Raw genomic sequence first — 13,717 nt, 5'->3', positions numbered from 1 at the left:
AAATAGTATTTTTCAATTCACCTCATACAAGTACTGTAGTGCAATCTCTTTGTTCTGCACTCAGAACCAAAACAATGTAAAACTTCAGAGCATACAAGTCCACTCAGTCCTACTTCTTGTTCAGCCCATTGCTAAGACAAACAAGTTTGTTTACATTTACAGGAGATACTGCTGTCGTCTTCATATTTACAATGTCACCAGAAAGTGAGAACAGGTATTTGCATGGCACTTTTGTAGCTGGCATTGCAAGATATGCTGATGATGCTTGTTAAAAAAAATGTGTTACTTAAATTTGTGACTGAACTCCCTGGGGGAGAATTGTATGTCCCCATCCCTGTTTTACTTGCATTCTGCCATGTATGTCATGTTATAGCAGTCTTTGATGATGACCCAGCATATGTTGTTCATTTTAAGAACACTTTCACTGCAGATTTGATAAAACGCAAAGAAGGTACCAATGTGGGATTTCTAAAGATAGCTACAGCACTTGACCCAAGGTTTAAGAGTGTGAAGTGCCTTCCAAAATCTGATTGGGATGAGGTGTGGAGCATGGTTTCAGAAGTCAAGTCTTAAAAGAGAAACTACAGAACCCGAACCACCAAAAAAAGAAAATCAACCTTCTGCTGGTGGCATCTGACTCAGATAATGAAAATGAACATGCATCGGTCTGCACTGCTTTGGATTGTTATCGGGTAGAACCCATCATCAGCATCGACTCACGTCCCCTGGAATGGTGGTTGAAGCATGAAGGGACATATGAATCTTTAGCACATTTGGCATGTAAATATCTTGCAGCACCAGCTACAACAGTGCCATGCCAATGCCTGTTCTCACTTTCAGGTGACATTGTAAAAAGGAGCAGATAGCATTATCTCCTGCAAATATAAACAAACTTATTTGTCTGAGTGATTGGCTGAATAAGAAATAGGACAGAGTGGACTTGCAGGTTCTAAAATTTTACATTGTTTTATTTTTAATGCCTTTTTTGTACATTATTCTACATTTGAAAGTTCAACTTTCATGATAAAGAGATTGCACTACAGTACTTGTATTAGGTGAATTAAAAATACTATTTCTTTTGTTTTTTTACAGAGCAAATACTTGTAATCAAATATAAATATAAAGTGAGCATTGTACATTTTGTATTCTGTGTTGTAATTGAAACCAATATATTTGAAAATGTAGAAAACATCCAAAAATATTTAAATGGTAATATTATTGTTTGACGGTGCGATTAATTGCACAATTAATCATGATTAATTTTTTTAATTGCTTGACAGCCCTACTTTAAACAGATTTATGCTTTCTTCAAAGACAGTCAGTGGCAGTACAGTATGTCACAGCAACACTGTAAGCTAGCAAGCCTATACAACTAATTACTAGAAAGCTACAGTCCAAAACACTTTATCAGACAGTTTTTCAACTCTTGCATACAAGGACTGATCCTGAAAATGGGTGAGCACCTTCAGCTTCCATTGAAGTCAATGCAACTTGAGAGTGCTTAGCACCTGCCATGGTTTTATACTGCTATCCAATCACAAGAGTATCTGAATGCCTTCTGTGGAAATTAGACAGCAATCCTGAAGTCCTAGTGGACTTCACGGAGTCACGGGAACTTCTCCTTTTTCAGGGTCAAAAGTCTACTTGGGTTAGGGTTTATGTTTTTGATTGTATGTTTTTGTTTATTTACTTTTGTTTGAGGTTAATTTGTTTCAAAGTTTTGGTTGTTTAGGTTGTTTCTTCTTGGCTGGGATTTGTGGGATAGAATGGTTGTCAGAATTGGGGTTAAGAGGTAGCAGGGTGTCACTGTTTGAGTATCATTCTTATGATGGAAAGGCATTTTTCTTGTTGTTGAAAAGGAAGGCTTTGCCATGTTTCTAAAGATGGTAAGATTTTACATTCACCTGATCTGCTTTAAAAGTTTGTTCCTTAGTTGGAACCCCTTAACTTAGAATGCTTTATCTCCAGTTCTCATTTGCTTTCTCTTGACTTTGTGATATGCATTGTCCCAGAGAAGCACAAGTGTCTCAGTGGTTCATATAATAAAATATGGCCTTTAATGTAGCCAGGGTGTTATATCAACCGGGCAAGGTACTAACAAACTTCAACAGGACTTTATTTTTAAAGTGGAAACCTCTTTACCAAGCTGCTGCTGCACTCTCTGTACCTCTCACTCTGCCTCTTCAACTCCTCCCCCCTCCTTCCTCTTTCCTGTCCTTTCAGACTCCCAATAGCCAGTGCTCCCAGTTCTAATAATTACAAGCAACATTTAAACACCACACAGGGCTTGACCCATTAATTATGTTGAAGATTAGTTAGGCTAAGATTTGAAAAACTGGGGTGTTTATTGAAATGTAGTAGGCCTTTTTTGTCTCTCTTCTTTCTCTTCTCCACCTGTGCTGCCACTCGTCTTCTTTCCCACTCAGCCAGGTTCCACTCTGTTACTCTTCCTCTGTCCACCCATTCTTTTTCTGCTATCTGGCACTAGTCGGGGGGGGGGGGGGAGGGAGCTCAAGCGGGACATTTGGCTTGGGCCTCAAGCTCAAAGGAGGCCTCAAATTTAGACACTTGTTAATTTTTTGGCATTTGATAACTTTTGCAACTTGGTTTCGTGCGCATCCGTATCGGACCAAAATGCGATACACTCTCTCAGCTTAGAGCTACAAATTTAAGCAAATAAGAGATGTGATTTGGTAAAAGACAATTTTTTTTGTTAACTTACTTTGTTTTCATGTATCATCATTTTTTATTTTTATTATGGCTAGGGGCCTCAAAAGCTGGAATGGCCTGGGCCTCTCTGGACCTCTGAAAGGGCCTGGCTATCACCAACTTCTTTTCTCTGACCCACCTCCTTTCCCCTAGCCACAGAAAGTTTATTTGGCGGAGAACACTCAACAAGAGCCCTTCATTCCAGTGGCCACTCCTTGTTAAAGATTACAAAATTACCCACCTGGTCCCGGAAATTATGAGCCAAACACTGTGGCTGTGGTCTTGAGCAGGACCCATGCCCTTCTTGGTGATGAAAAAGCAATCAAGGAAGTACTGCGCCCATTGTTTGAGATTAATAAAGACTCCCAAAGGGAGGGCAAGGGCCAGTTTCCTTCAAACAAGAAGGTGATAATCTCTTGTTTGATAAAGATGGTTTCCTAAGCTAGCCAACTCCCACCCCTTTTGTTTCCAACTGTACTTTTCTACTGCAGGAAAAGTAAACAATTGCGTTTGCTGAAGCCAATGAAGTTGTCAGCAGTGTCAGGTTAGCATAGGACTGAAGGAGACAGGTTGATTAGCTGCAGCAGGAGACATGGAGGGGCTAAGGATGTTTGAGGGAAGATGGCATATTGCTACACCAGGCCTGGAGCCTTTGGGCCAGATTTTGTCCTCATGAACGTTTCCAGCTCCCATTAACTTCAGTAGAAGCAATGCACGTGTCTGACAGGGCAGACTTTGGACTGAAGAATGTAGGTACAACGATGAGGCCAGCTACTAATGAAGAGCTTACATTTCACCATTGTGTTGCCTTGCTTTGTGTTTGTGGCTATGCAACTCACTGTACTAAATTATGATACTTATTAATGGTGTGTGTGGATGACCCTGAATAGCTGACAATCACGGTCTGCTAGAGAGACTAGAATATTAAAAATTAGAATGGTGCATCTTAATAATTTCAAATTTATAACAATTTGCTTTCTGTGGCACCTGCCATTCAGTGATGTCAAAGTGCCCTTAAAGCATTAGTGAATTAAGCCAAGGACAGTAGTGTATAAGACTTTCATATAAGAAAAGATTGAAAAGCATAGGATGGTTCAATTTAGAAAGGAAAAGAGAATGATAAATAATGAATGGTATAGAGATGGTAAATCAAGAGCTCATATCCTCTCTCACAATACAGGAACAAGGGGATAACCAATGAATTTGAAAGGGAATAAATTTGAAACCAACAAAAAAAAAATATTTAACCATTGCATAATTAACCAGTGGAAATCACAGCCACAACTATTGACAAGGTCCATTATTTCCAAGAAGGAATTAGGTATGTGTCATGGGGCAAGTACACCCCGTCATCCTTTGGGATGGTGGGGAAGAAGGCATAACTCTGCAGTTGAGTCCAAATGACCACTCTTAGCCTCAGGTTAGTATGGCCTAATGGCCAGAGTCAATCTCCCTCGCAGAGCTACGCTGCCTAATGGCAGGAATCAATATGGAAGCCCTCCCTGGCAGGGCCGCGTGGCCCAGTGGCCGGAGTCGATACAACGGCCCACCCTCACAGGAAGTGGATTTGCCACTAGGTCAGTGAGGATCCGTCTAAAACATGATGCCTTTGTCTGGTTCCGGAACCGGACCAATGTCTAGCTCTGCTGGCTTATTTCCTACCCTGATTTCTAGCATCGATGTCCACAAGTCTTTTGGGCCTTTAGGGTCGTCGGCCTGTGAAGCTCCCAACAGCTCCATCCCCTTTTGTGCTTCCACGAGTGGCTGGGTATCTACCTGGGTGGATCTCAGCATGTTTGGGCTCCATGCTCTGCAGCTCCAGCAGCTCCTGGGAGGGAGCCTGCAATGTGTGTCCTTTCTCCTCAGCGGTCAGCCCTGACTGAGCTGGGCTGCTCCCTTTTATACTGAGGCTCCAGTTCAAGCAGTGGCAAGGGGGCATGGCTTCCTCTGCCCTCAATATGGGGTTAACCATTTCTTCTCCACTGTGGGGCAAGTACACCTTGTTACAGTATGTCACACTATCTAGAGTTGCTGACAACCATGAGTGCCTACCTCAGGGCAGATTGTCAAACAAGGCAGACACCCCAATCTGGTGATGTGTCCTATAATTAGATTTCATCAACTCAGTAATAAATGTCAACTCCTGGATCACTATACCACAGGGCTGCCCAGAAGGGGGGGCAAGAGGGGCAATTTGCCCCAGGCCCTGAGCCCCACAGGGGCCCCCATGAGAGTTTTTCGGGGCCCCCGAAGCAGGGTCCTTCACTCCCTCCGGGGGGCCCGGAAAACTCTTGCGGGGCCGGGCACAGGAGCTTCTCCGCTCCCAGTCTTCGCTGGCGGGGGGTCCTTCTGCTCCGGGGCGGAAGGACCACCCGCTGGCGAATTACCGCCGAAGACGGAGCGGGACCCGCCGCCGAAGTTCAGCTCGGTCTTCGGCGGTAATTCGGCGGTGGGGGGCCCTTCCCTTCCGGGACCCACTGCCGAAGTGCCCTGAAGACCCGCGGCGGGGGTCCCCCTCCGCTGAATTACCGCCGAAGACCGGGCTGCACTTCGGCGGTGGGTCCGGCTTCGGCAGTAATTCGGCGGCGGGGGGGGGGGGGTCCGCCGCGGGTCTTCAGGCACTTCGGCGGCGGGTCCCGGAACGGAAGGGCCCCCCGCCGCCGAAGACCCTGGGCCTCCGGAATCCTCTGGGCGGCCCTGCTATACCAGTCTTACCCTGGAGTCACAAACAGTCCCTTTAGACCTTCCAATCTATCTTGCCACCGAGACAAACTGGACTTAGTGATAAATGGTCACTTACACCAAAAATCACACCACATTCAGGTTGCTTCCAGTCCCAAGAGACCAGTCACTTACCCCAATCAATTGGTACCCTAGATCTTACACTAATGAATTACCATCTAAATCCTAAGAGTCATCTGTCAATACAAAGTGTCTTTCAGGGCAGACCCAGATGGCAGCCCCTGGGTCTCTCTGGCTTCAGTTTAGAGTCTCTGGCCCTTCAGAGTTCAAACAGGCAAAAAGATGGAAAAAATTCCTGTGGCTTTGTTTTATTTCTTTAATTCAGCTTCCAAGCCCATGGGATGAACTTCCTTGCCTGTAGCATTTCCCAGGTGCGATAGGGCCATTAACCAATCCTTTGTATTGTGATGATCCTTGATGACCCATCTGATTTTGATAGTCCTTCTGGGTGGGCAGGGGCAATGCTTTCCATGCCCAAGTTCAGAGCAAACATTTTCAGTTATAAAGCAAAACTTACATATTTTCTTTTGGCATGGAATACAGACATTGCAATGAATGCAGCAACTGAAAAACATATCATAGTCTAAACACTGAACACATTCTTATAAGACTAATACCTAGTTTGAGCAAAACTAACATACAGGTGAAGTGGTCTGGGCTCCAGCTATGAGTTTGTTAGTTCTTAATTGTGGTATAATTAGGAATTAAGTTGGGAAATAAATATTTGATAATGGATTCTTCAATCTAGAACTGAAAGGTATAACATGATCCAGTGGCTGGAAGTTGAAGCTAGACAAATTCAGACTGGAAATAAGGTGTAAATTTATAACAATGAGAGTAATTAACTAATGGAACAATTTACCAAGGGTTGTGGTGGGTTCTCCATCACAGGCAATTTTAAAATCAAGGTAGGATGTTTTTCTGAAAGATCTGCTCTAGGAATTTTTTTAGGGAAACTCTATGGCCTATTTATATAGGAGGTCAGACTAGATGATCACAATGGTTCCTTCTGGCCTTGGAATCTATGGAAAAAGTGTTTATCTATAATGATACTCCTGGGGGAATTCTGTGCCACTGCACAAGCGCAGAATTCATGTGCCGCACAGAATTCCCCCCCTCCCCCCAGTTTCACCCAGCACTAACTTGCAAAGAAACAGGCAAGCCTTCTTAACTGGTCTTCTGGCTCTTGATTGGTCAGTAAGTCCTCCTGGCCCTTTTAGGCCAGTGGTGAACTGTTTTGTTGGTAACCTGGTCTAAATGGGTTTTCCTTAACCAGGGGTGTCAGGGCCCTGAATCCTCCACCAGGTGGTCTGCAGTGATACATACCATCCTTCCATACTAAACCACTAGGATCTGAGCTACAGCTTCCTTTACATACATTCTCACTGGAACCAGCGCTGGGGTCAGCGACAATTGCAGCGGGGACTGTTCCCTCAGAACACTTCTCTGGCTGCAAATCAGGGCCGGCTTTAGGAACTGCGGGGCCCGATTCGAATACCCAGCAACGGTCCGGGTCTTTGGCGGCAATTCGGCGGCGAGGGGTCCTTCCCTCGCTCCGGGTCTTCCACGGACCCCCTGCCGCCAAAAGTGTGTGCACTTGCGGGAGGGACAGTGCCTCCTGGCACACAAAACTGGGACTGTGCAACAAGGTACCATTTATTTCCTCTCTGCCATTTTTTTATGCTACTTCCTTACAGCACATGAGGTTTCCGTGGAAGTGTCCCATTCAACTACTAAACAGGCCCAACCGTGCTTAGCTTTTGTGCTCTTGAAATCACAGCTCAAGGAGAAAGGCTTGAATTAACTTAAATTTCATTTCATGGGGTTTACTCTCAGAGTAGGGTGAGGACAGGCATCAGAATCTGTCCTTATGTGAGTAACGTATGTGACATCAATGGGAGTGAATAAAGCAAGTAGGATTTGCCCCACATAGTCAGCTTCACATGCCAATTTGGTTTATTTACCATGGTTGCGCTGGTAGGATTGTCTGCTGAGAGAGCATGTGTGAGGGAGAGTCCACAATAATCATGAGGTTTTCTCTATTTTTATTGCCTCTTTATGCCTTTGGGATTTTTTTTTACTATTTTCCATTCTGCTCCTGCTGCAGTTGCTGAATGCTAGGCTATTACTGCAACTAGAGGCATTTATGCTGAGGAAAAAGTCTGACTATTCATTGTGAGTTTCCTAAGAGCCTATGGGGGAAGCCACTCACCAGTCCTGAGTCTATGGATTAAAGTAAATAATGTAGCATAATATTTTTAGCAAATGTCATTACAAACCAATATCAATAGAGGAGGAGAACATACATTCCCTGGCTGGGAAATTAAAAGTTACTGAACAGGACATTTCCTTGGTTATCCCTTTATACATAAATCAGTACCGAACAACTAACACTCTTTTTTTGCTAGACATTTGCCCATCAGATATGTCAGTCCCTCTACCTGTCTGATCAAAATACATTATGAGTAGGGCTCTACCAAATTCAGGGTCCATTTTTGTAAATTTCACAGTGATAGTGTTTTAAAAATCTTTAATTTTACGATTTCACATATTAAAATCTTAAATTTCACAGAGTTGTAACAAACCACGAATATGTATTTAAAAAACAGCAAAAATATAAACATGTAAAGCCCTTAAGACTCAGCTTTTCTCAAACTGGGGTCCTGACCCAAAAAGGGGTTGCAAAGCTGTTGTAGGGGGGCTGTGGTATTGCCACTCTTCTGCATTGCCTTCAGAGCTGGGTGGCTGGAGAGTAGTGGCTGCTGGCCAGGTACCCAGCTCTAAAGGGAGCACCCACACCAGCAGAAGTAAGGGTGGCATGGTATAGTGGCAGCAGTATTGCCACCCTTACTTTTGCACTGCTGGTGGTGGTGGCACTGCCTTTAGAGCTGGGTGCCTAGCCAGCAGCTGTTGCTCTCCAGCCGTCCAGCTCTGAAGGATAGGGTAAGAGTAGACAAAAGACCAGATTTCACGGTCTGTGACACATTTTTCACGGCCATGAATTTGGTAGGGCCCTAATTATGACCTAGGGTTACACCCAAAGCTGGGCATCTGAACACCTGCAAGTTCTGGGTGTGGTCAGACCAAAAGCTGCAAAGTTTAGACCACATCTACTTTCAATTTACACAGACAATCTTACTCCCGTTGGTATCAATGGCTAGTTTATTGGCTTCAATACTGTGTATCCAGGGGCGGCTCTACAAATTTGGCCGTCCCAAGCAGTCATGCGCGGGAGGCGCCCCGGAGCCGCGGGAGCAGCGGACCTCCTGCGGGCATGACTGCGGAGGGTCCGCTGGTCGTGCAGCTCGGCTGGACCTCCCGCAGCTGCGGGCAGTTCGCTGGTCCGGCGGCTCCGGTTGAGCTGCCGCAGGCATGCCTGCAGGAGGTCCAGCCGAGCTGCGGGACCAGCGAACCGTCCGCAGTCATGCCTGCGGGAGGTCCACTGGAGCCGCCAGCCGAGCGTCCCCTCCGCAGTCATGCCTGCGGCAGGTCCGCTGCTCCTGGGGCTCCGGTGGACCTCCCACAGGCAAGACTGCGGCAGGTCCGCCGGCCCAGCCTGCCGCCCCCTCCGGGAAAGGGCCGCCCCAGGCGGGTGCTTGCCCCGGTGGGCTCTGGAGCCGGCCCTGTGTGGATCAAGTCAAGTCTGTTGACTTTAATCAGAGCAGGATTGAACCCACAGTGCTGTGCTGCGCTACTTTAGTAACTGTGCTATGTTTTTATGGAGTATTATCCATTGCATTTTTAAAGATCTGAGAGGACTGATCTTTTGAGCAACACGACCGGGATTTAAAATAATCTTTTCAGTATTCCCCCCCTTTTCCTCCTCCCCCCTACCACTCAAAATTCAAATCCATAGTGGAGTTCAAATATCAGTACTCTTTGCCCTCAGATAGCCCTGCTTTAGAAATGAGGACAACATGAACCCATAAAAGCCAGAAACAAAGTACCCGAGTCTGGAAAAACAAAGCTATAAATTAATGATCAATTATAGTGATAAAGCTTAAGGGAAATAAAAATGAAAGTGCTTTTTTCTGCACATGTTAAAATAGAATACAAAGCACATCAAAGTTCTTTAGGTGTAATTAAAACTATTGTTTTAGAGCTTAATGATTTAGCTTAATGTTTGAGCCTTTGTTCTCCTCCCCCCACTGAAGACAATGGGGCTTGGCAAAACTTTGGATCTTTTGCTTTTTAACTTGTGTGTGTCTAAACTGAAACTGTTAGGGAGGCTTGATTATTTCATGATCATTTTTCAACAGCAGAATTTTTCTCATCTTCCTGAGGACTCAATCCTGTCATTCATTGGCTCCACTAAAAAGGCTGAGTAAGGACTAGCTTTATTAAATATTTTTAATATGGTACTAGATTGCACTATTGAGTTTTATGTAATTTAACAATAATTTCTTTTAACTTTATGAATGAAACACCAGCAACTGCCTTTTGCTTATAGCAACCCCCTTCAAAATTGCTACTGGGAGTAGTATTTCTTAAAAGCTTATCTGTGTTGTGCATTTAGAACAAGAAAATGATCACCAGTAACTTGGGTCTTTTACTGAGAACTAATCTCTTCATGCGACAGCACTAAAAGCTTTTTCCTAACATTTCCCAAGAATCATTATATAATAGCAATAAGATTTTAAAGAGATGGTATTTCTTTTAAGGGGAGATCAATTGCATGAATTTTGCATCGAAAATCAGTATTGGGTGTGTTGAGGGATATATTGATTCCTCCCACACTGAAGATATGCTAGAGCATGTCACGTTGTTTTTGAATTGAAAGATACTCAGAGGTCTTTTTCCATGTATGCAAAAGAAAATTTATAATTATTATTTAAAAATTACTATGAATAATATTGTTCTGCATTCACACTCTAGATCAGCTAAGTCTAAGCATGAGAGCAGTCCCACTGACTTCAACATGCTTAAAATTACTCGCACACTTAAATACCTTGCTGAACTGGAATCTATTGGTTTTATAGCATTTATTATCTTATGCACTAATACTGTTGATGAATTGGGTGAAACCTTGTTATGGGTTGAGTTAAAACCTCCTTAAACACTGATGTGTGAACACTTCCTTAATTTAAGAGAGTTTTAAGAAACATTAAAGGCCACATGCAAACCAAGGCCTAACAGAATCTGCCAAGAAACTAGCACCATTGTACAGGGGATGCCAGTGAGTATTGTGACCAGGTGTGTGTCCAGAAAGCTGCACACATAGTAATTACAAACAATCAAGAACAGAGAGACTTGAGAGAGGATGAGGCAAAAAGCAAGGAAGCCAAGTAGTAGCTGGTTAGCACAGTATGACCCTGTAAAAAGCTAGAAACAAAGTTTTTGGGTCTGTTGGCTAAAGAGACTTGGGACTGTAAACTAAGAAACTGCTCCTTTTGTTCCTGGTTCCTCCTATGCTCAGAGAAACAGGGCTTTGTACATTCCTTGTAAATAAACAAAACCGCATCAGAGAAATACTTGACCATCATCAATTTCTGTTCCACTCTGGAACATCCTCAGAGCCTCAGACTTTCACTGGCTGCTCAGGTGAAAAAGGGACACTGATACTATATATAACATATAGTTTAGTTCTTCAGTATTGTCACTTATCTGTTCCTTCTAGCTAGATTTGGAGAGGAAACCTGCAGTACTACTTAAATCTCTCTAATCTTTTGGCACTAAAACAATTATATATCTGACATGGCATGGATTTCTTCTCTCTGACTTTATATAAAGACCTTAGTGCACTTTTCAATGAGTAGAAGATAGAATGCCTATATTTAGGCAACCTGTCTAATCAGGGGTGGCTCTAGCCATTTTGCCGTCCCAAGCACGGCAGCACACCGCGGGGGGGTGCTCTGCCGGTCGCCAGTCCCGCGGCTCCTGTGGACCTCCCGCAGGCGTGCCTGTGGATGCTCCATCGAAGCCGCGGGACCAGCAGACCCTCCGCAGGCACACCTGCGGGAGGTCCACCGGAGCCCTGCCTGCCGCCCTCCCGGTGACCGGCAGAGTGCCTCCCGCGGCATGCCGCCCCAAGCACGCGCTTGGCGTGCTGGGGCCTGGAGCTACCCCTGTGTCTAATCTATAAAAGCAATGTTAAACTCATAACAGTAACCCTGTGAAAGTGGCATTGTGTGGTTTCATGTTTATCCTTCAATAATTTCATATTTGGTTTGCCCAGTATACAAGTTGTCATGGATCCACAGGATCAGTGCCCCCAGCTTTGGAACAGTCTCTAGGAAGAACCCTTTTAGTGTGCCAGATCTCCAACAGGTCTTATTCTTCCTGCGCCAGCTAGGCCATCTGGTGTCACTGCCTCCTTAGACTGAACCGCTGGGCTCCAGCACTCCTGTTTCACACCATGAACTCTGTTCACCGAGTCCAACTGAGACAGACTCCTAACAGGGACCTGTACACGCCTCAGGGATTAATGCACCTCATCAAGCATTTGCAGTGACACTCAAAAAGCATTGCCCAAACACTAGGGTTTATTAATCAACTGGAACACAGCATAGGAAGTCCATAGGTTAGCATAGCGATAGGAAGGTTAAAGCATAGAACATTCTGGTAAGCCCAGAGCCCAGCCAAGCTGTGGTAAACCCCATTGTTCAAGCTCTGTCTGTATTTCAGTCTGACCTTCTTTGTCAGATCCCAGGTGAGAGCCCTGAATCCTTCCAGCAGCAAACTCTTATCTCCCCACCTCATGCCTTCCCAGTCCTCTGTTCTTGAGTTGGGAAATATTGCTCAGCTTCCCTTCTGAGAAGTGGGGAAATCCATCTCCCTCTGGGTGGTTGGTTGCTAGGTGTCAGTGTCCTGGTGAATGGATTTGCCATTTTCTTCTTGGATTCTCCACTGATATGGGATTGACCTCAGCCAGTCTTTTTCCAATGTCCCATGCAGGTTCAGACAGCTAGATGACATTCATGTTTCTTAGCCTGCCCTGAGAGCAAACAGTCCTTTCCCTTCCCCACTGGGTAACCATTCAAAACATAGGAAACTGAGGCACACATAGCGGTCATAAAAATATTACAGAAAATTCCCACTTTGTCACACAAGTAAAGAGATTTTTTTCTTATACTACAAGTCCTGCAAACTCACCCTAGGATCTGATGTGACAAGCTGGCTTTTTTCTGACTCATACATCATAAATATTCTGCAACTGGTACTTGGTTAACAACTCCACTGACAATATGTGAACCAGAAGAGAACCTAGCTCTCTATTCCAGAGCTGTATTGGGTGGGATGGGGTGTTCACCCCACACTTGCTGTGAAAGGGTTAATTAACCAGACAGGCCACAGCTGGGAGGAATCAGGTGGTGAAGCAACTTCCTGACTGAGGGAGGGAGCCCAGCTGGGAGTAAGGAGCTGGGCTGGACTTACAAAGACTGGAAATTGGAAGCAGAAAGGGGCTCCTGGGAAAGTCTATAGTCACTCACTGAGAGAAGGAAGGAGTGTCTGGAAACTACAGGGACAGGTAGCCCCCAGTTACTCCCCAGGAGGGGGAGGATACCCAACCCAGAGAGGGGAAAATGTTACATGGCAGGGTTCTCAAACTTCATCGCACTGTGACCTACTTCTGACAACAAAAATTAATACATGACCCCAAGGGGGGGGGGGGACCGAAGCCTGAGCCCACCCAAGTCCTGCTGCCCTGGGGGGCTAAAGCCAAAGACTGAGCCCTGCTGCCCCGGGGGGGAATAAAGCCAAAGCCTAAGGGCTTCAGCACCGGGCGGAGGGCTTGTAACCTGAGCCCTGTTACCCAGGGCTGAAGCTTGGCTGACAGGGCCAGCGCAACCCATTAGGCGCCCTAGGCGATCGCCTAAGGCGCTAATATTTGCGGGCCAGCGACTGCGGCAGTCGGATCTTCGGCTGCCCCAGTTGTTGGCAGCATTTTGGGGGCAGGACCTTCCACCGCCTCTGTCAGGGGCGGCATTTCGGGGGCAGGACCTTCCACTGCCTCGGGCGCCAAAAAAGCTGGCGGCTCTCCTGGTCCCTGGGCCCCAGCTGGGCTAACACCAGCTCTTGTGCCCCACTTTGGGGTCCTGACCCATAGTTTGGGAACCCCTGCTAAATGGTAAGGAAAGGGCTCAGGGAAAGGCAGTAAGGGTTCAGAAAGGAACGACCTTGACTGCTGACTAGAGGGTCCCTGAGCTGGAATCTGGAGTGGAGGGTGGGCCCAGGTTCCTCTGCTAGCTACTGAGGGAGGCGGTGAGTGGGAAGACTGCCAGGATTACTGGGGAAACCCTTTGGTACCTTGGAAGGGTAAAATGTG

This window comes from Mauremys mutica, chromosome 10 (genome assembly GCF_020497125.1).
Source record: "Mauremys mutica isolate MM-2020 ecotype Southern chromosome 10, ASM2049712v1, whole genome shotgun sequence".
NCBI classification, from domain to species: Eukaryota; Metazoa; Chordata; order Testudines; family Geoemydidae; genus Mauremys; species Mauremys mutica.
Note: the sequence above shows the minus strand (reverse complement) of the source record.